This window comes from Stegostoma tigrinum, chromosome 3 (assembly GCF_030684315.1).
Source record: "Stegostoma tigrinum isolate sSteTig4 chromosome 3, sSteTig4.hap1, whole genome shotgun sequence".
Classification (NCBI taxonomy): Eukaryota; Metazoa; Chordata; class Chondrichthyes; order Orectolobiformes; family Stegostomatidae; genus Stegostoma; species Stegostoma tigrinum.
In genome coordinates, this window is record NC_081356.1 from 36,034,342 (window position 1) to 36,054,417 (window position 20,076).

A 20,076-nucleotide genomic window follows, 5' to 3' on the forward strand; every position below is an offset into this window, starting at 1 on the left:
ATTTTTGCAGGAGGGTGGGTCGGAGGAGGTGTATTCTAGGTAGCTGTGGGAGTCGGTGGGCTTGAAATGGACATCAGTTACAAGCTGGTTGCCTGAGATGGAGACTGAGAGGTCCAGGAAGGTGAGGGGTGTGCTGGAGATGGCCCAGGTGAACTGAAGGTTGGGGTGGAAGGTGTTGGTGAAGTGGATGAACTGTTCGAGCTCCTCTGGGGAGCAAGAGGCGGTGCCGATACAGTCATCAATGTACCGGAGGAAGAGGTGGGGTTTGGGGCCTGTGTAGGTGCGGAAGAGGGACTGTTCCACGTAACCTACAAAGAGGCAGGCATAGCTGGGGCCCATGCGGGTGCCCATGGCCACCCCCTTAGTCTGTAGGAAGTGAGAGGAGTCAAAAGAGAAGTTGTTGAGGGTGAGGACGAGTTCGGCTAGGCGGATGAGGGTGTCGGTGGAGGGGGGCTGGTCGGGCCTGCGGGACAGGAAGAAGCGGAGGGCCTTGAGGCCATCTGCATGCGGAATGCAGGTGTATAGGGACTGGACGTCCATGGTGAAGATGAGGTGTTGGGGGCCAGGGAATTGGAAGTCCTGGAGGAGGTGGAGGGCGTGGGCGGTGTCACGGACGTAGGTAGGGAGTTCCTGGACCAAAGGGGAGAAAATGGAGTCCAGATAGGTGGAGATGAGTTCAGTGGGGCAGGAGCAGGCTGAGACGATGGGTCGACCAGGGCAGGCAGGTTTGTGGATTTTGGGAAGGAGTTAGAAACGGGCCGTGAGGGGTTGGGGAACAGTGAGGTTGGAGGCTGTGGGTGGGAGGTCCCCTGAGGAGATGAGGTCATGAATGGTGTTGGAGATGATGGTTTGGTGCTCGGGTGTGGGGTCATGATCGAGGGGGCGGTAGGAGGTGGTGTCGGAGAGTTGGCGTCTGGCCTCGGTGATGTAGAGGTCAGTACGCCATACTACCACTGATCTATCCTCTCCCCACCTCCCCACCTAAACTCTCTCCACCTATCTTCGTTTCTCTCCATCTTCGGTCTGCCTCCCCCTCTCTCCCTATTTATTCCAGAACCCTCCCCCCCATCCCCCTCTCTGATGAAGGGTCTAGGCCCAAAACGTCAGCTTTTGTGCTCCTGAGATGCTGCTTGGCCTGCTGTGTTCATCCAGCCTCACATTTTGTTATCCATTTTCTCTCATGATTTTTTTTTAAATGAAAAGAACTCTGTTATCACTAAGTTGTAACTAATGATTCTATTGATATTTGCTTTCCATCAACGTTGCACCAAAGCTAAGGCAAACAGTGCTTGTGGGTTATTTTGGCAAAAAGGAGCAAATGAGCATTAAATGGGTGCAATGCTAATAATGAACAATAACATTTTGAGCACACAATTGTTCTCATTATTGCTGATTTTCTAAGTTTCTGTGGACCTGGAGGTGCTAAACAGATACTGAACAAGAGATGATTCAATGTAACTTTCATGCAGAAGTGTGGATGCTTTATTGTAACCACAAATAGAGGTAAAAATTGCTGGAAAAGCCCAGCAGGTCTGGCAGCAGCTGTGAAGAGAAATCACAGTTAATGTTTCAGGTCCATTTGCCCTTCCTCAGAGCTGATGGTATCGAGGCAATAGTTTGTTTATATGCATAAGATACGACGGAGGGAGGGTGTAAGGAGTAATTGATAGGTGGCGATAGAGCCCAAAGAGAGAGAAGAACAGTGAGACAAAGAAGTGGATAATGATCAGAGAATGGATAGCTACTAATGGGCACTATTTTCATTTCTGAGGATAGGCTGGCCACCAGTATCATTATCAACTGATTCCCATGTTTAGCTTGGCAATGCATCTTCGCATCTGGCTTTCTATTCCATTGTCTCCGTTCCTCCATCTCCACCACATCTGTTTTGATCATGCCAGCTTCGACAAGGGGGCCTCCGAAATGTCCACACTCTCCCTCAAGTGAGAATCCCTCAACACCATAGTTGACCGGGCCCACACTCCCTCAAGTGAGAATCCCTCAACACCATAGTTGACAGGGCCCTCAACTGGGTCTGGCTCATTCCCTGCATTTAAGCCCTCACGGCTTCTTTTCCCTCTCACAACAGCGATTTAAGTGTTGATGAAATCTTGATCAAATGTCCCAGAGAGTCCGCTGATGTATTTCAGTTGCATTCATCACAGGTTAACAGCAAGTGAATGTTTAAAATGAGCATCCCTTTTGGTAATGTGTATTCTTATACTGAGGTACTTGAAATCAACAGCAAGGTCCTTTAATCTCTGAAATAGCTGGTCAATGATATGAGAGGGTGTTACTTGAAGCACAAGCCACAGAAACGTTAAGCAGCCTCTTTAATGAGTTTTAGCAGGCGTTTTAAGTTAAAATCTTAATATTTTAACAGCATATTTAACAAATCTGTAGCTGCATCCACAGCTATTTTCAACTCCTTTATCAAGACACTCTCTTACATACAACACCTGAGCAATAAACAGTTCAACTCAAAACCCCAATATCTTCTACTATCCTCTGTCTACACAACCCTGCGAAAATTACTCCCTTCTCTTCCCCTTTCAGATTTTACTTTGCTAATTCCAACATCTTAACCAAGCCGATGGACAACCTATTTGATCAGCTGAGATATTTCATTTTTCGTGAAGCTGCTGCCCATTCTTTAATATTTCAGTCAATTATCACTACTGTTACAACTCCAATGATCCTTTCATCCTCAAAGCCCTCATTAAACTGGAAGATCCCTTTCATTCTGTCCCAGTATTCAGCAATTGCAATAATAAGGATGCTGTAGAAAATATTGTTTAAGGTAATGGACCTCAAAACATTAAAGTTGGATATTACATTGAGCTCTGCCCAATGATGTTAATGATGTTTTGTTGACTTGTGTAGTGATTCTAGGATCCGAAGATCTGCCCATGAACATAGCAACTATGAATAACTAGTTACTGTAACTTGTGTCTTGTTGATTTATGTAATGACTACATCTTGTTGATACTAAAGCCGCTTCTTGTTAAGACTCAATGATTCTTTATCCGCAGCACAATGAAGTCTTGGTCTTTCTATCCAGTCAAGACTTAGAACACTTGTGGCAACTTTCGTCTATCCATAAATATCAAAGAAATGACAATTTCAAACATATCTTTCTACATGTGTACCTATTATACCAATTAGGAATAGTAAACCAAACAAAGAATTGCAAATGGCTTACGATTGATTTTGTCTAATCCTCAGTCTTTCACTTGCAATGTCATGAGAGTTTCATTTGGATTGCATTTCGAAAAAACCATTCCTCCAAATATTGGCAATGAAAATGTTGCAAATCTATAGCATCTTTCGTGACACTCAAAGCCTTTATTTGACGGGTTATTTGCATCAATTGCAAGGCTAGCAGTTGTTATTCATTCCTAATTTCCCTGAACTAGTTCTCCAGGTAATTTCAAAGGGCAGTTACTTGTCAACCACATTGTTGAGAGTCTGGAGTGACATGTAGGCAGATGGGGTGAGGATGGCAGATTTCCTTTCCTAAAGCACTTGAGTGAACCAGATGGCCATTGTGCTCTTCATTGAAAATTAATTCCAGATTTAATTGAATTCAAATTTCACCCTCTGCTAATTTGGAATTTGATCCGATGCCCCAAGACTTTTAGCCTGAGGGCTCTGAATTACTTGTCCAGTGACATTACCACTACTCTACCACTTCCTCCTTGATAATCAAAACCTGATCCTCAAACAAGTGCTATTGAAGCATGACCACTGTTGCTTCGAAAGAAACTGGACAAAACATGGTGCCATTAATCAGAATGTGAAAACAACCACGCAATCTGTTTTGATGACATTAATTAAAAGATAAGTATTCGACAAGAGACCGCTTGCCTGTTCATCATCAATCAGAATCCTATGACATCTCTTACATCCACTTGAGGTAACAGACAGGAACTACATTGTGCACCTCATCTGAAAGGTGACGCAACGAGCATTACAAACTTTGGCAGTGCAGTGCAGTCTCAGTCTTGATTATCTGCTCAGCTCTCTGGATTAATAATCTCCTGACACAGAGACACAGCTGAAATCTAAAAGGACAAAAATCGAGATCTGTTCTGAAAAAGGGTAATGACACAAAACATCAACTTTCTTACTCCTCTGATGCTGCCTGGCCTTCTGTCTCCTTTCAGCTCCCCACTGTGTTGTCTCTGACTCCAGCATCTACAGTTCTTACTATCTCCTAAAGATCAGAAGTATTGGCTATCTGAAATAAAATGAAATAGAATATGCTCGGAATGCATAATAGTTTGGTCATCATATAACTAAAACTAACATTTGGATTTTGATTAAATCTAAAATTCTGGTCTTTCATTATCTTTCGGAAACAAACAGACTAGTGCAGGTCAGGCAAATGCACTAAAGCATCTATTAACTAGTCTACCTGTGCACTACTTTATATGTGGGGACTGACCAATTATCTGTACCTTTGCAAGTCTTCCATGTCTCTGCAACATCCTCTGCTTAAAATGCTATTAATCTGTCTGTACTATTCAGGCCCCTCTCTGTACATGTGTTCAAGGAGCATTGACATTATTCGCTTGGCTGGTATTCATTGTCCGTCCTTATTTAACATTAAGAACGGCAATTCTAGGAGTTTTTTTGACTTTCAGGTGGTGGCTAGGCCTTAAGTTATCCAGGCCATGGGCTTGTGAGCTTCCTCCTTAACATTCAGACAATTCGAAAATCTACTTCTTCGATGAAGATTTGGCCACCTGTTCTGATACCTTTTCTGAGGTCTTGTTTTTTTCAAATTTTGTTTGATTTTGTAAAGCATCTTTTAACTACATTAATAGTGCTACATAAATGCAAGTCATTGGTATTGCTGCTGTAAGTTAGTGGAACTGAAATCAGTCTTTGCCAGCAATTTAAAATTTTTTATTGCAAATTGGCAGCCAATTTTTCACTCTGAATATTTTTTATTTTCTCCGACTTGGAAAATAATGCCAAGCTTTTAAATTTCAAACAAAGTAAAATGACAGTAAAACTAAATCAAAGACCAAAAAGTGTTTGAACCACATCTAGCAGATGTGCTGCAAAAACAGGTCTTGACTTGCAAGGAACCCGTTACATACTGCTGGCCTGGACATATGCACAAAATATAAGGTAATATGTGTATTGGCTGCAAAGTCTGAAACTGTAAATCATGACAGCAATGCTAAAAAAAAGTCAAGGTTTTTGGCGATAATGGGAACTGCAGACGCTGGAGATTCCAAGATAATAAAATGTGAGGCTGGATGAACACAGCAGGCCAAGCAGCATCTCAGGAGCACAAAAGCTTTTTTTTTTCACTTACAAGATTATTTTATATAATAAGAGATACTTGCATTTATACAGCAGATTTCATGACTTCATGATATCCCAAGATATTTTATAACCAATACAGTACTTTTTGAAGTGTACTCACGATTGTAATGTAAGAAACATAGTAGCTAGTTTACATACAATAAACTCATACAAAGAACAATGAGTTAAATGACTGAACAGTTATGGACAGATCAATAAATATTGGCGAGGACACTAGGGAGAGCTCTCCTGGTCACCTTTGAAAGAGTGCCATGGGACATTTTACATCCATTTGAGAGACAAGACCCAGTTTAATGTCTCACCTGAAAAAAGACTGATCCAACAATATTATAGAACTACTCAGGAGCAACGGGAGAAGATCTCTGTGTAGAGACTGAAGTCATGACAGAGATATTAAAATATGCACTTTTACAATGTTTTAAGCAAATGATGGTGGAGATACAGAGAACAAAATGAATATTGCTTTGCAAAGCTTTGCAGAGCCTGAAATGAATGAACACGTGCTGCAGAGGAACATTGCACCCAGGGCTGCTGAAAGAAGCTTTTGTGCTCCTGAGATGCTGCTTGGCCTGCTGTGTTCATCCAGCCTCACATTTTATTATCAAGGTTTTTGGCCTTTGGCATAAATAAAGCATCTAGGAGTTGCAACATCCACTCTCCATCTCAAATGTTTTCTCTTTATTTAGATTTACTTATCAATACATTGATAAAACTAGAATATAAAACAAGGTAAGTTCCAGAGATTAATCATTTGCTGGAAGCCCAAATTATTGTTATAATAGTTATTTGTTGCTATATTTTTATGTTGACTATCAATTACCTTAATTAAATTTTAAATCCAGAATATGAGACTAACACTGCAATTTTACCAATCTTATAAGTAACTATCTCTTTTAATGGGGAATGTGGCCTGATGGGTTTCTCAATACCATCAGTGAGCTATGATTGGCTCTTCACACTTAAACCACTGAAGTTACATTACTGTGTGCATTATAACCTGGAGCTTTGTTGACTTGTTGATAAAAATATGCTGCATTACCACCTGTACCAGAACCGACAGTCCGGAACTCCTGATGGGCCTCTATGGGTAGTGATTATACAGAGCTCATGTTGCTCAAACCACTGTAGATGGTCAAAACAGCAGCAATCAAAACTAAAACAAATATGATGAGAGACATGCAAGTTCTCCTATTGTATTGTCCAAAGTTGAATTTCAAGAACACAATACACTTTCCTGCTAGAATGATGTTAATAAGTTTTTTTGCTTCTCATTTGTGGTTTATGAAAGCACATCTGATTTCTTCACAGCCTCATCATGTTCCGTTGTGTGTTTCTCTCATCTATTATTGATTTTTCATGTGATTTACATTTTTTACCGATGTTGGACTTTGAGCATTTATTGCAATAGTTGATGGCATTGTAACAGACCAGCTTTCATAACAGATTTCATTGAGAAAAACAATTGAAGGTCAGTCCAAAATGATTTACACCAATGAATTATGTTAACATGTTGTACGTGCTCTATTGAGGCAAACAACTACAGTTAATTTGTTCACAGCGAGTCCCTAACCAACAACAAAAGATTCAACAATCAGATTCTCAATGTTTCATGATGGCACCTGAAGATCAAATGTTTTCTAAGACACAAAGACAGCGTGCTACTCACCTTCAATTACTGTTGTTGGACATTTTTACCAAAGTATGAAATGGTAGATGAGGCTTCAAGATTTCAGTGAAACAGCACTGGAACCAAAACCAGAATCTTTTAAACTTTACAAAAGATGATTAACATTTTCTGTAACATATCAGTCAGTACTGTTGAACAACATTTAGGTCAGGTATCTCCAAATAGGATCTCAACTTCAAAGAAGCAACATACTGCAGACGCTATAGATCTGAAATAAAACAGTGTTGGAGAAATTCAGCAAATCTGTCAGAACATGTGGAGAGGAACTGAATACAGAATTTTCCACTCCCTGGTAAGGCATGCTCAATGTCGAGAAAGGCGGGAAAATACATTAAAAATACAAATCAGATTCTTGACTTTGAAAATGTTATGCTGATTTTCCCCTCAAACTTTAAATGGCCGCTCCAGAATCTCGTCATTGGGTGGTGACTATGTCATTTCCAGGAATTTGTATATTGCAGGTAGCAAGATGTGGGTGCTAGGCCATGTCCTGAATGCACAGGCTCAAACATCACTGTGAGAGAGGCAGGTCCTAGTTTGCAGCATTGGAAGTGGTATGCAGCTGGGCTTTAGCTATGATCCCAGTGTCATGAACGCCAGAGGATCCAAGCAGTGATAAATATTTCCTCCTCTCCTGCTTCATGATTCCCTGAGGAAGGCTTTCAAAGGATAAGTTGCATCATTAATGAGGTGATGAATAGATCTTTTAACAAAGGTCACTCAGGGCTAAGGCAAACCAGGTGCCATGCATCTCACTCAACAAAATACCAACTGAAGACAGGAGACTTCCTCCTTCTCATTTCAATTGGAATTGAGGTGAAGAGAAATTTGATAGGGTTTATGCAGTTGAAAAAAGTGGGATAAATTGCACAAGAGAAAAGGTCAGGTAAAGTTTAGACTCTGGGGAAGATTAGAGATTGAAGACGTCATGGAAGGTGTGCAAAATCTGTGGTATTGTGGTCATAGTTTTATAGAAAAACAAAGCAATGGTCCAGATCGGTCCATAGTCGGGTGGAAACAACAACATAATTTTTCTCTCCATGTTGCCAGACCTCCTAAGTTCTGCCACCACTTTGTGTTTTTATATCTAAATTTTCCAACTTTGACTTCAGGGATGCTTATAGAGGTGCACAATTTTTGCAGGAATTCTTGCCTGCTGATTAGGTCCTCAACATTAATGTTCATCCTTGTTGAATCGGTGCTCCAAGATACAGTTACTACTCAATTGAAAAGTGGTGTTTCATTTCTAAGACTCCAGAAGGGAGCAGGAAGGAAACTTTTCACAGCCATGAAAAATAGATCATTGTGATCAGTTACAGTATTTTACATGTCATCAGACTCTCTTTTCTCTGTTGAAATCCATAATATTTCACCTGCAGGGAAAAGGAGGCATCTCTTATTGATGCTGTTGTGGTGTCTTTGTGGGCTGTGCCTGAAATTTGGCTCCATAGCAATCTTTTAGGATCCAAAAATGTGTCAACAGCATGTGTACACACATGCCATAAAGTGCCATCCTTGTAAAGGCATTAATGAGAGTATGCTTAATAACTACTCTTAAGAATACAAGAGTAGAAATGTACTGCTGAGGCAGTATAAGGCTCTGGTCAGATCGTATTTGGAATATTTTCAGCATTTATGAGTCCTGTATCTAAGGCAGATGTGCTAGATTTGGAGGGGGACCAGAGGAGATTTATAAATACTGCGCCAGAGTTGAAAAGCTTGCCATGTGAAGAGCGATTGAGGTCTCTGGGTGTGTACATGATGAAGTTTAGAAGGATGAGGGAGGATCTCATTGAAACTAACAGAATACTGAAAGGCCTGGCTAGAGTGAAATGCTGAGAAGAGATATGGGGACTGCTGTTGCTGGAGAATCCAAGATAACAAAGTGTGGGGCTGGATGAACAGAGCAGGCCAAGCAGCACCTCAGGAGCACAAAAGCTGACATTTCGGGCCTAGACCCTTCATCAGAAAAGTGTGATGAAGTGTCTAGGCCTGAAACGTCAGCTTTTGTGCTCCTAAGATGCTGCTTGGCCTGCTGTGTTCATTCAGCCCCACACTTTGTTATCGTGAAATGTGGAGAAGATGTTTTCACTAGTAGGAGAGACTAGGAACAAAGGGCACAGCCTCAGAGTGAAGTGACAACCTTTTAGAACTGAGATAAAGAGGAATTTGTTCAGCTACAGGATGGTTAGTATGTAGAACACAGTACTGCAGAGGGCTGCGACGGACAAGTTATTGAGTGTAATTAGGACAGAGATAGGCAGCTTCATGATTGTTAAAAGGATCAAGGATTACATGGAGTAGACAGGAGAATTGGTTGAAAAACATATCAGCTATGATCAAATGGTGGAGCAGACTTGATGCGCTAAATGGACTAATTTTGCTCCCACATCTTATCTGGAAAAGCTGCTGTTTTGGATCAGGGCCCTTCTTCAGAAGGGTTTCTTTCTGAAGAAGGGTCCCGACCTGAAATGTCAACTTTTCTGCTTCTCAGATGCTGCCTGGCCTGCTGTGTCACTCTAGCTCCACACTGCGTTATCACTATTTGAAGGGAACTTATTAACTAGCACATATTGGTCTCCGTCTCTATCGTTGCTTCAGTTATTCACATTCTTTTTTGTTTTTTTTATCCACTTTTGTTTCAAGTTTCAAAGACCTGCAAGAAATGGAATGCATATTCTGTAGTGCTTTTTGCTGAATGTCAAAATTCTCCAAAAATCAGTTGTTCCCAGACAAGGCTTCTTTTTAGAATCAAGCAAGACTGGGATACTGTGCAGAGGTCACACAGAGTAGGACACACAGCTGGAAGAGTGAGGTTTTTTTGGTTCTTTCAAGACAAAGTCATATGTGGACTGAACTATTGAAACCATAGTGTTAACCAATGTTTGAAGCTCCTGCACTTCAGAAAGTGGTTGATCAGCGAAACCCATCGCTACTTGTTGCAGTCATAGCTACAACCTCAAAACAAGGTAAAGATAGCACTGAAGGCTCTGTGATGATGAATCTTTACAAAATTTGCTTTACCAGAGTTTATGTTGCATATGGGCTGTTATTGAATACAGACCATTGTAGCTCTGTATTCAAGGAGAGCTCACTTAAATATCTAGTCCCAATAATTTCCAATCAGGTACTTGATTGACTGCCTACCCAAAGAAATTAATTTAGCACATCTGTTCTCCTTTCTAGCTCTATCACCATCAGCGCAGCCTCACATTCCCTCAGTGCACACACTCTCTAAGGGCAGCTGTAATTATGTCCTCTGCAGCACTATGCTAAATGATTGCACCAACTGCTAAAAGCTATTATACCTCTTAACTTTTGGAACACAGTAGGCCAGGCAGCACCAGAAGAGCAGGAAAGTTGACATTTTGGGTCGGGAAGAAGGGTCCTCAACAAAAATGTCAAATTTCCTGCTCCTCTGATGTTTTCTGGCCTGCTGTGTGCCTCCAGTTCCACACTATGTTATCTCTGACTCTAGCATCTGCAGTTCTTGCTATCTTCCCTTTAGGAGTTGGATAGAAGCTGAAACAGAGCAGGCTAGTTTTATGAAGTAACAATATTGCACATTCTGGCCATACAGCATTCAATGATTAGATGGCGTAGTGTCATCTGCACACTACCTTTAAAATGTGCAGGCACCATGAAGAAAGAAAGTGCATTGCCTGCATTACATTGAATGGACATGGTATAATTCCTCATCACAATCTCCATATCCCTTTTTAGGGTCTAAAATCCACATTGTCTGCTCAAACACTCGTGATGAGTGAAACATTAGTACATTGCCAATGCAAATGATAATGATGTAACTTATGATGTGCCTCTGCTATCAATAAAAGAGATTGGGAGAAGACATTAGATGAGGAACATGTAAAGAGAGAAGCCTTGGACACTGCACTGGAGAGCTGTGTTTAGAAATCTATAATTTACAGATATTCATAAAGCATCTTATAATATATCAAAAGTAGCAAAATCAAGGGGATTAGCCTCACGCGATATATGTGTAGACAGCCACAGCCCAGAGATAAAGGGAAGTGTCCAACTATGCAAACAACATTAGCCTAAAACATAGAATATAGTGTAAATCATTCAATTAATAATATCAAGTTCTCTGACATTCACTGTTCCAACAAATTTATTGTTTCTGTATTCACTGTTCTTATTCTAAGTCACTAGCATCATTGTACTTTCACTGCCATGGTCAGCACTTTATTATTTCATTTGGAATTATTTGACTATCAATAACATTTCAGCATTTGCTTCAAAGTCTTTCACTGCTCTGGTTCCTGCTAGCTGCACAAGCATTTCTTTTTTAAATAAGACTAGCATTTTGATTTGATTCAACAAAAATTTGGAGGGCATTGCTCGACTTCCTGAAGCTCAGTAATAGTGTCACCTTAAATAAATCTTCTGCATTCTTGTTTGTTCAGTCAGTTCTCCCTGTTATTATGCCTGGGCATATTCATGGAATCCCTACAGTGAGGAAGGAGGCTATTCAGCCCATTCTGATCCTCTGAAGAGCATCCCAATAGACCCACTCCCCTGTCCCTATAATCCTGCATTTTCTATAGTTAATCCACATATCCCTGGAATAACAAGGTGTGGAGCTGGATGAACACCGCAGGCCAAGCAGCATCAGAGGAGCAGGAGGGTTGACATTTCGGGCCTAGACCCTTCTTCAGAAATGGAGGAGGAGAAAGGGGTTCTGAGATAAATAGAGAGGGGGGTAGGCGGATAGAAGATGGAGAGAGGAGAAGATAGGTGGAGAGGCAACAGACAGGTCAAACAGGCAGGGATGGAACCAGTAAAGGTGAGTGTAGGTGGGGAGTTAGGGAGGAGATAGGCTGGTGCAGGGAGGTCAGACAGGTCAGGGGGGTGGGATGAGGTTAGTTGGTAGGAGATGTGGGTGGGGCTTGAGGTGGGAGCAGTGGATAGGTGGGAGGAAGGACAGGTTAGGGAGGTGGGGACGAGCTGGACTGGTTTTGGGATACGGTAGGGGGAGGGGAGATTTTGAAGCTTGTGAAGTCCACATCGATACCATTGGGCTGCAGGGTTCCCAAGCAGAATATGAGTTGCTGTTCTTGCAATCTTCGGGTGGCATTGTTGTGGCACTGCAGGAGGCCCAGGATGGACATGTTGTCTCTGGAATGGGAGGGGGAGTTGAAATGGTTCACGACTAGGAGGTGCAGTTGCTTAGTGTGAACCGAGCGTAGGTGTTCTGCAAAGCGGTCCCCAAGCCTCTGCTTGTTCTCCCCAATGTAGGAGAAGCCACGCCGGGAACAGCGGATACAGTATACTACATTAGCAGACGTGCAGGTGAACATCTGCTTGATGTGGAAAGTCTTCTTGCAGCCTGGGATGGGGTTGAGGGGGGAGGTGTAGGGGCAGGTGTAGCATTTCCTGCGGTTTCAGGGAAAAGGGCTGGGTGTGGTGGGGCTGGTGGGGAGTGTAGAGCGGACAAGGGAGTCACGGAGAGAGTGGTCCCTCCGGAAATCAGACTATGGTGGGGAGGGAAAAATGTCTTTCGTGGTGGGGTCAGAAAGCAGATGGCGGAAGTGTCGGAGGATGATGCGTTGGATCTAGAGGTTGATGGGTTGGTACTTGAGGATGAGGGGGATTCTGTTTTGATTGTTATTGTGGGGAGGGGGCGTGAGGGATGAGTTGCAGGAAATGCCGGAGATATGGTCGAGAGCGCTCGTGACCACTATGGAGGAGAAGTTGCGGTCTGTGGGAAATGAGGACATCTGAGATGTACAGGAATGGAATGCCTTATCCTGCGAGTAGATGCGGCGGACATGAAGGAATTGGGAATATGGGATGGCATTTTTGAAGGGAGGTGTGTAGGATGAGGTATATTTCAGGTAGCTGTGGGAGTCAGTTGGCTTGAAATGGATATCGGTTTCTAGATGGTTGCCAGAGATGGAAACAAAGAGATCCAGGAAAAAGAGAGAGGCATTAGAGATGGTCCAGGTGAACGTAAGGTTGTGGTAGAAGGTGTTGGTGAAGTGGACGAACTGTTCGAGCTCCTTGTGGGAGCACGAGTTGGTGCCGAAACAGTCATCAATGTAACGGAGGAAAAAGTGGGATTTCGGGCCAATGTAGCTATGGAAAGGCGCTTGCTCCAAGTAACCTACAAAGAGGCAGGTATAGCTTGGGCCGATTTGTTTGTAGGAAGTGGGAGGAATTGAAAGAGAATCATCATCATCATCATCCTCCGACATTTCCGCCATCTGCAATGCGACACCACCACCAAAGACGTTTTTCCCTTCCCACCCTTATCTGCTTTCCGGAGGGACCACTCTCTCCATGACTCCCTTGTCCACTCCACGCTCCCCTCTAGCCCCACCACACCCAGTACTTTTTCCTGTAACTGCAGGAAGTGCTCCACCTGCCCCCACACCTCCTCCTTCACCCCCATCCTAGGCCGCAAGAAGACTTTCCACTTCAAGCAGAGGTTCACTTGCACATCTGCTAATGTGGTATACTGCACCTCTACATTGGGGAAACCAAGCAGAGGCTTGGGGACCGCTTTGCAGAACACCTACGCTCAGTTAGCACTAAACAACTGCACCTCCCAGTCGTGAACCATTTCAACTTGCCCTTCCATTCCTCAGATGACATGTCCATCCTGGAACTCCTGCACTGCCACAATGATGCCACCCAAAGGTTGCAGGAACAGCTACTCATATTCTGCTTGAGAACCCTGCAGCCCAATGGTATCAATGTGAGCTTCACAAGCTTCAAAACCTTCCCTCCCCCTAACGTATCTAAAACCAGCCCAGGTCGTCCCCACCTCCCTCATCTGTCCTTCCTCCCGCCTATACCCTGCTCCCACCTCAAGCCCCACCCACATCTCCTCCCTACTAACCTCATCCCGAACCCTTGACCAGTCTGTCCTCCCTGGACTGGTCAATCTCCTCCATAACTCCCCACCTATACTCACCTTTACTGGCTCCATCTCTGCCTGTTTGACCTGTCTGTCTCCTCTCCACCTATCTTCTCCTTTATCCATCTTCTTTCCGCCTCCCTCTCTCTTCCTATTTATTTCAGAACCCTCTTCCCCTCCCCCATTTCTGAAGAAGGGTCCAGGCCCAAAACGTCAGCCTTCCTGCTCCTCTGATGTTGCTTGGCCTGCTATCTTCATCCAGCTCTACACCTTTTTTATCCCAGTTCTCCAGCACCTACTATCTCTGACACATATCCCTAGATACTACAGGTAATTTAGCATGGCCAATCCACCTAACCTGTGCATCTTTAGACTCTGGGAGGAAACCTATGTAAACGCAGGGAGAATATGCAAACTCCAAACTCACAGTCACCCAAAGGTGGATTGAACCCGGGTCCCTGGCACTGTGAAGCAGCAGTGTTAACCGCTGAACTAACAGGACACCTAAGGATAAAGCTTTGCATGGATCAGAAAAGCAGGGGGAGCCCATTTGATATTTAAGTTTTCAATTGAAATAAAGGCTTTTTTTTATTGATGTTGCTCTTACGATCGAAAATCACTGATGTGAGCAAATTAGTTATAGAACATAGAACATAGAACAGTACAGCACAGAACAGGCCCTTCAGCCCACAATGTTGTGCCGACCATTGATCCTCATGTATGCACCCTCAAATTTCTATGACCATATACATGTCCAGCAGTCTCTTAAATGACCCCAATGACCTTGCTTATCTATGGAGGAAATTAAAATAGAGAGAAAGATAAAACTAACCGCTGATTTGCTGTCACCCATTTCACAACAGTGGACAAATTCTAATGACTGCAAGGAAAATTCCTCGCTAAGTTCTTGCTATTTCTGTGGCACGGATTTCCCTTTTCTCAATATCAGTTTGAATTCGACATCAACTCAAAGGGCTCTTAGTGGTTTACATAAAGCAGCCAATCACATTGAAGTATTTTCTTGGAAGCAAACCAAAGGGCAAACTGCAGTAATGTTTCACATTTAATTCACGTTTTATCGAGTATAAAATAAATGACTGGGATATACATTTAGGACTGAGGCAGAGTTGATACATTTATATACACATAAACTTCATTAAAAGTCACCAGTTCTGAGGTTCAGATTAAGGCACAATTTTAAATCAGGAAAGTTTATGTTAAAATTTTGGTTATACTATACCTGGCTTTGAAGTGGCCGATGGTGATTTTTAGTGTCATAGGCTTCCTAAGCCACAACAATAAGTTCAATGAAACCAGCTGGAAGATGAAATGTTGTGGTTAATGAATCAGCGATTTGTCTTCTTAAGGCATTAGCTGTTGTGGGAGAGGTATCGTGTTATGTCACTTATTAAGGTGAATGCTTTTTAATCAGTTTGCCTCTGATCACACTCAGATCTGAAGACAATGTTGTACGATTGCAGATTGAAGAAAGCAAAGACAGCAATATTTCCAGTTCTGCCTATATTTTGAAAGAATAATAAATCAGCCATTCTGGACTTCCTAATGGACAAACTGAAGACAGAAAATAGTTTGCATATCCCTGATGATAAATAATTAATAAATCTCAACAGCCCTGGCCAATCTCAGTTTCACTGCAATGAAATACTGCTTTAATACACCTACGGGTTAAAAATCATTTCACATGTACCGTGTATCTACATTTTCTGATGTCAGTACCTCTCTCTAGCCATTTCTAAATCACAGTAAGTGCATCCCAGTTGTTCAGTTGTAACAATAAATATTAAAAGATGAGAATTTGAAAGAATTTGCATTTTGGATTAGTAGAGCTTGCAACGGCCAATTTCAAATCATTGACACAAACAAAAACAAAGGTTTGCTGTGGAAAGAGATAGAACTCTTGAGGTCCTGGCTGCATAGCTTCCAGTTATCAGAAGAAAACTCAGCAAGACATCACCTCACCCCACCCCATCACCCTACCTCCACCCGTTGACTAACACAATGAAAATCAAGTGCTAATTCCATGATTTATGTTGAAGGAATTGAATAAGTCCACCCCCTCATTCGTCCTGGAGATTTCAACGAATGCACAAGTATGTTACAAAAAAAAACTGGGTGGTTAGTTTTGCAGATTGATGGAATATCACAAATCTAATTTTTGCATAACTTTCCTTCACAATTAAATTATCAGAAAATATTCATTGTTGTGTGTTATACTCCCTAAACTAAGTAGTGAAGGACAGAACTAATGAAATTTTTTGCATGCCTTTCTAAGTGGTTTATAAGCATATCCCTCCTGATCCAATAACTATCCTTGCAGTTTGCTCCGATTTATAGGGGCACATCCTCATTTAACGCCCATCAGCTATATACAATTAAACACAATATGCTCTGTACACAATTTTCACAGTAGGTGGTTACTAATTTCTGGATCATTTTAGGATGCAAATTTGCCTCTGTACACTTCATTCTTTTTCACTCTCCTGAATCATGAGTCAATTCTAAATGAGGGAACTTCTTGAAGACATTCTATTTGGATTTTAAACCAAGAAAAAGTGCAAAAATTAGCAAGATTTATGAATTCTATTATCTGAGATGAACGGCTCACAGAATTATGCAGACCATTTGTGCCCATGCTAGTTCCTTTAAAGAGATGTCTAATTAATCTGGGTGTAGAGCTGGATGAACCTAGCAGGCTACGCAGCATCAGAGGAGCAGGAATGCCGACATTTCAGGCCTGGGCCATCTTTAGAAATTTCTGAAGAAGGGTCTAGGCTCGAAACGTCTGCCTTCCTGCTCCTCTGAAGGTGCAGAGCTGGATGAACACAGCAGGCTAAGCAGCATGTTATCTCAGATTCTCCAGCATCTGCAGTTCCTACTATCTCTAATTAATCCTGTTCTTTCGTTCTTTTCTCATAACCCTGCATTACTTTTCCACTTTAATGTACGTTTCTAATTTTCTTTTGAATGTTAATATTGTATTTGTCTCAACTGTTCTGTCAGACACAGCATTCTAAATCACATAACTCACTCTGCTCATTTCTCCAAAAGATCTTTAGTCATTTAGCAAAATATTTGCACCTTCTAATTATTGTTCCTTCTGTCCAAATAATCGATGAAGCAAATGTCTACAGCACTGCTTGTGAGTCAGGAGGAGCAGGAATGCTTCCTCAGGCTTAACAAATTAACCATTAAAAATCCACATCCACCAATCTTTCATATGATATGGACGCTCATACTCCACAACCACTGCTCCTCCAATCAATATCAAACCTCCTGATCAATGTCAACAATCCAACAAGACAATCCACTGCAACCCATGGGTTCAATTTGGAGCCTTCCTGCTCTCTCTGATAATCCAAGCACCCTCTTTCCAAATACACAATGTTTCTCCAACAGGTTTTGGCGCTGTGAATCAGCTCTCCCACCTGAAAATAAAACCTGAAAGAACTGCAGATGCTGTAAATCAGGAAGAAAAGTAAGTTGCTGAAAGCTCAGCAGGTCTGGCAGCATCTGTGAAGAAAAATCAGAGTCAACATTTCAGGTCCAGTGGCCGTTCCTCAGAACTGATGGTAGCTGGGAAAATGTTGGTTTATCTACAGAAAATAATAAGGGGAATGGGGTAGGGAGTATATGAACAGTTTGAAGCGAGAGAAGAGCAGTTTGATAGATAAAGGAGTTGATAACAATCTGGCTAGGAGGGTGCATAATTATTAATGGGGCCTGTTATTGACGAACAATAGATATTGTGTAATGGCAGGCTATGTGATAGCAAGGCCTGGTGTGTGGGGTAGGGGACTAGGACGTGGGAGAGTTTAGGCCCTAAAATTATTGAACTCAATATTTGAGATGTTACATTTTGTTCCCTCATCCAAGTCATTAATATATATTATGAATAGCTGGGGATTCAGCACTGATCCCTGTGGCATCCCATGAGTTACTCCCTGTCAATTTGAAAAGGACCCATTAATTCTTACTCTTTTTTTCCTCTCTGCCCACCAGTTTCCTATCTGGTTCAATATGCTTGCCCCAATCACACGTGTTTTAATCTGGCACAATGATCTCTTATGTGGGACTTTATCAAGCACTTTCTGAAACTCGCGTCATGCTGTCAATTAGTTTAACTGGTTCATCTCAGGCAGATTTCAGTGGCAAATTTAACCTAATCTTTCTTACAGGCAACTAAACCGTTAGGTTCACAACTTGTTAAATAGGTGACTCTCTCCTCGAGGATCAAATGGATCACCAGTTTTACATCCCACCCAATATTCCTTCTGTTGACTTCGGCTGGTAATAAGATTTGACGGGTTGTGAAAAGTTGCCTGTAAGAAAGATTGGGTTAAATTTGCCACTGAAATCTGCGTGAGATGAGCCAGTTAAACTAATTGAAGGCATGACCCGAGTTTCAGAAAGTGCTTCATAAAGTCCCACATAAGAGATTATGTTAACATTATCCACCGAGCATCTCAAATATAAATGTTACATTGTGTTACACCATTTCCTGTCACCTATATGAATAGATTGTTGATGTTTCCTGTGCTATTTGACCACTATTGTGCCGCTCTGCAGAGGTCTTCGTAATTTTAATTGCATTTATTCCACTGTGTCTCATTAATTTGTTAAGCAGAGCTGTCAGGACTGAGGTAGATAAATTGCTGGGGAAGTTCGCCAAGGGAAGTAAACAAATACAAGAGCATGCAGTAAAGTGAACATAAACCGCAAGCTGATTCAAAGACTCAGAAAATCCAAGTAGCTGTACAGCCTCCTCATCTTCATAATGTTCCTGCATTCTTGGAGCTTGTGTTGCCCTGATGTATTTCATTGTAAAAGCTCTCCCTTCAGTATTAGAGCTGTTAGTACAGTGAAAAGCTCAGAGAGGATTAAAAGAATTAAACAAATTCTAAATGATATCTTGTGTGTTTCTTTTTCGGTGCCCTTGCGATTTTTGTATTGAATATTCTTGCTAAGCATTATCTATTCCATTCTTTTTTCAGGTGCAGATGGTATGTGGTATTTAGTAAGAAGACAGGAAAGGAGACATTAATGGCTGGAATTTACATTTATGGTGTGTTTATGCAGAAGTGTGGTGCCTGATGAAGCTTTTGCTATTCCCTCCTACAGTGATCTGTGAGCTCCTCCACCTCCGCTTCCTCAACACTTCCCAGGCAAATGCCACAGTCAAGAAGGCATAACAACGCTTCTTCTTCCTCAGACAGCTCAAGAAAAAAATATCCATTAGGTCCCTCACCAACTTCTACAGATACACAATTGAAAGTATACTGTTCAGGTGCATAACGGCCTGGTATGACAAACTGCTTTGCCCAGGACTGTAAGAAACTGCTGAAGGTGATGTGCACAGCCCAGAATATCACGGAAGCCAGCCTTCCATCCATGGACTCTATTTACACGGCTTGAAAGGTGGCCAACATCATCAAAGACCCATCGTATCCTGTTAAAGATCTCCCAGAACCTCTTCCATCAGGCAGAAGATACAGAAGGCTGAACATACACACAAGCAGGTTCAAGGAACAGCTTCTTTCCAGTCATTATCAGACTGTTGAATGGACTCTAGCCTCAAATAATGTAACCTGCAAAGTAAGCTGTATGCCTCTAAGTCTTTTTCATCTGTACACCTTTTGCTTGCTGTTATCCACCTATACTGCTCATAAACAAAGCTTTTCACTGTGTTTTGGTATGTGTGGCAAGAAAAGCAATCAAAATCAGTCAATCTTCAGTTCTTCACTTTCCAATTAGTTTTCTATTCTCCCACAACTCCCTTATTTTCCAAGATAACAAAGTGTGAAGCTGGATGAACACAGCAGGCCAAGCAGCATTTCAGGAGCACAAAAGCTGACGTTTCAGGCCTAGACCCTTCATCAGAGACCCGAAACGTCAGCTTTGGTGCTCCTAAGATGCTGCTTGGCCTGCTGTGTTCATCCAGCTTCACACTTTGTTATCTTGGATTCTCCAGTATCTGCAGTTCCCATTATCCCTTATTATTCATCTCTCTTGACTTTTCAATCCACATTCAACCTGGCACGTTCTATGCTTTTAATCACTCTGTTCATCTTTCTGCTCATCCCTTTTTTGATACCCACATGGACAACATAACAGTATGGTGCCTTTAAGAGATGTGTCCTGCCCTTTT

The 20,076-nt window shown here is 42.0% G+C and overlaps 1 protein-coding gene across 8 annotated transcripts in view; it reads right to left on the bottom strand.

Annotated features, from left to right (window-relative positions):
* The window catches only part of lingo2 (leucine rich repeat and Ig domain containing 2), a 933,051-nt gene that overhangs the window by 373,810 nt on the left and 539,165 nt on the right, over positions 1-20,076 (bottom strand). The window lies entirely within an intron of this gene.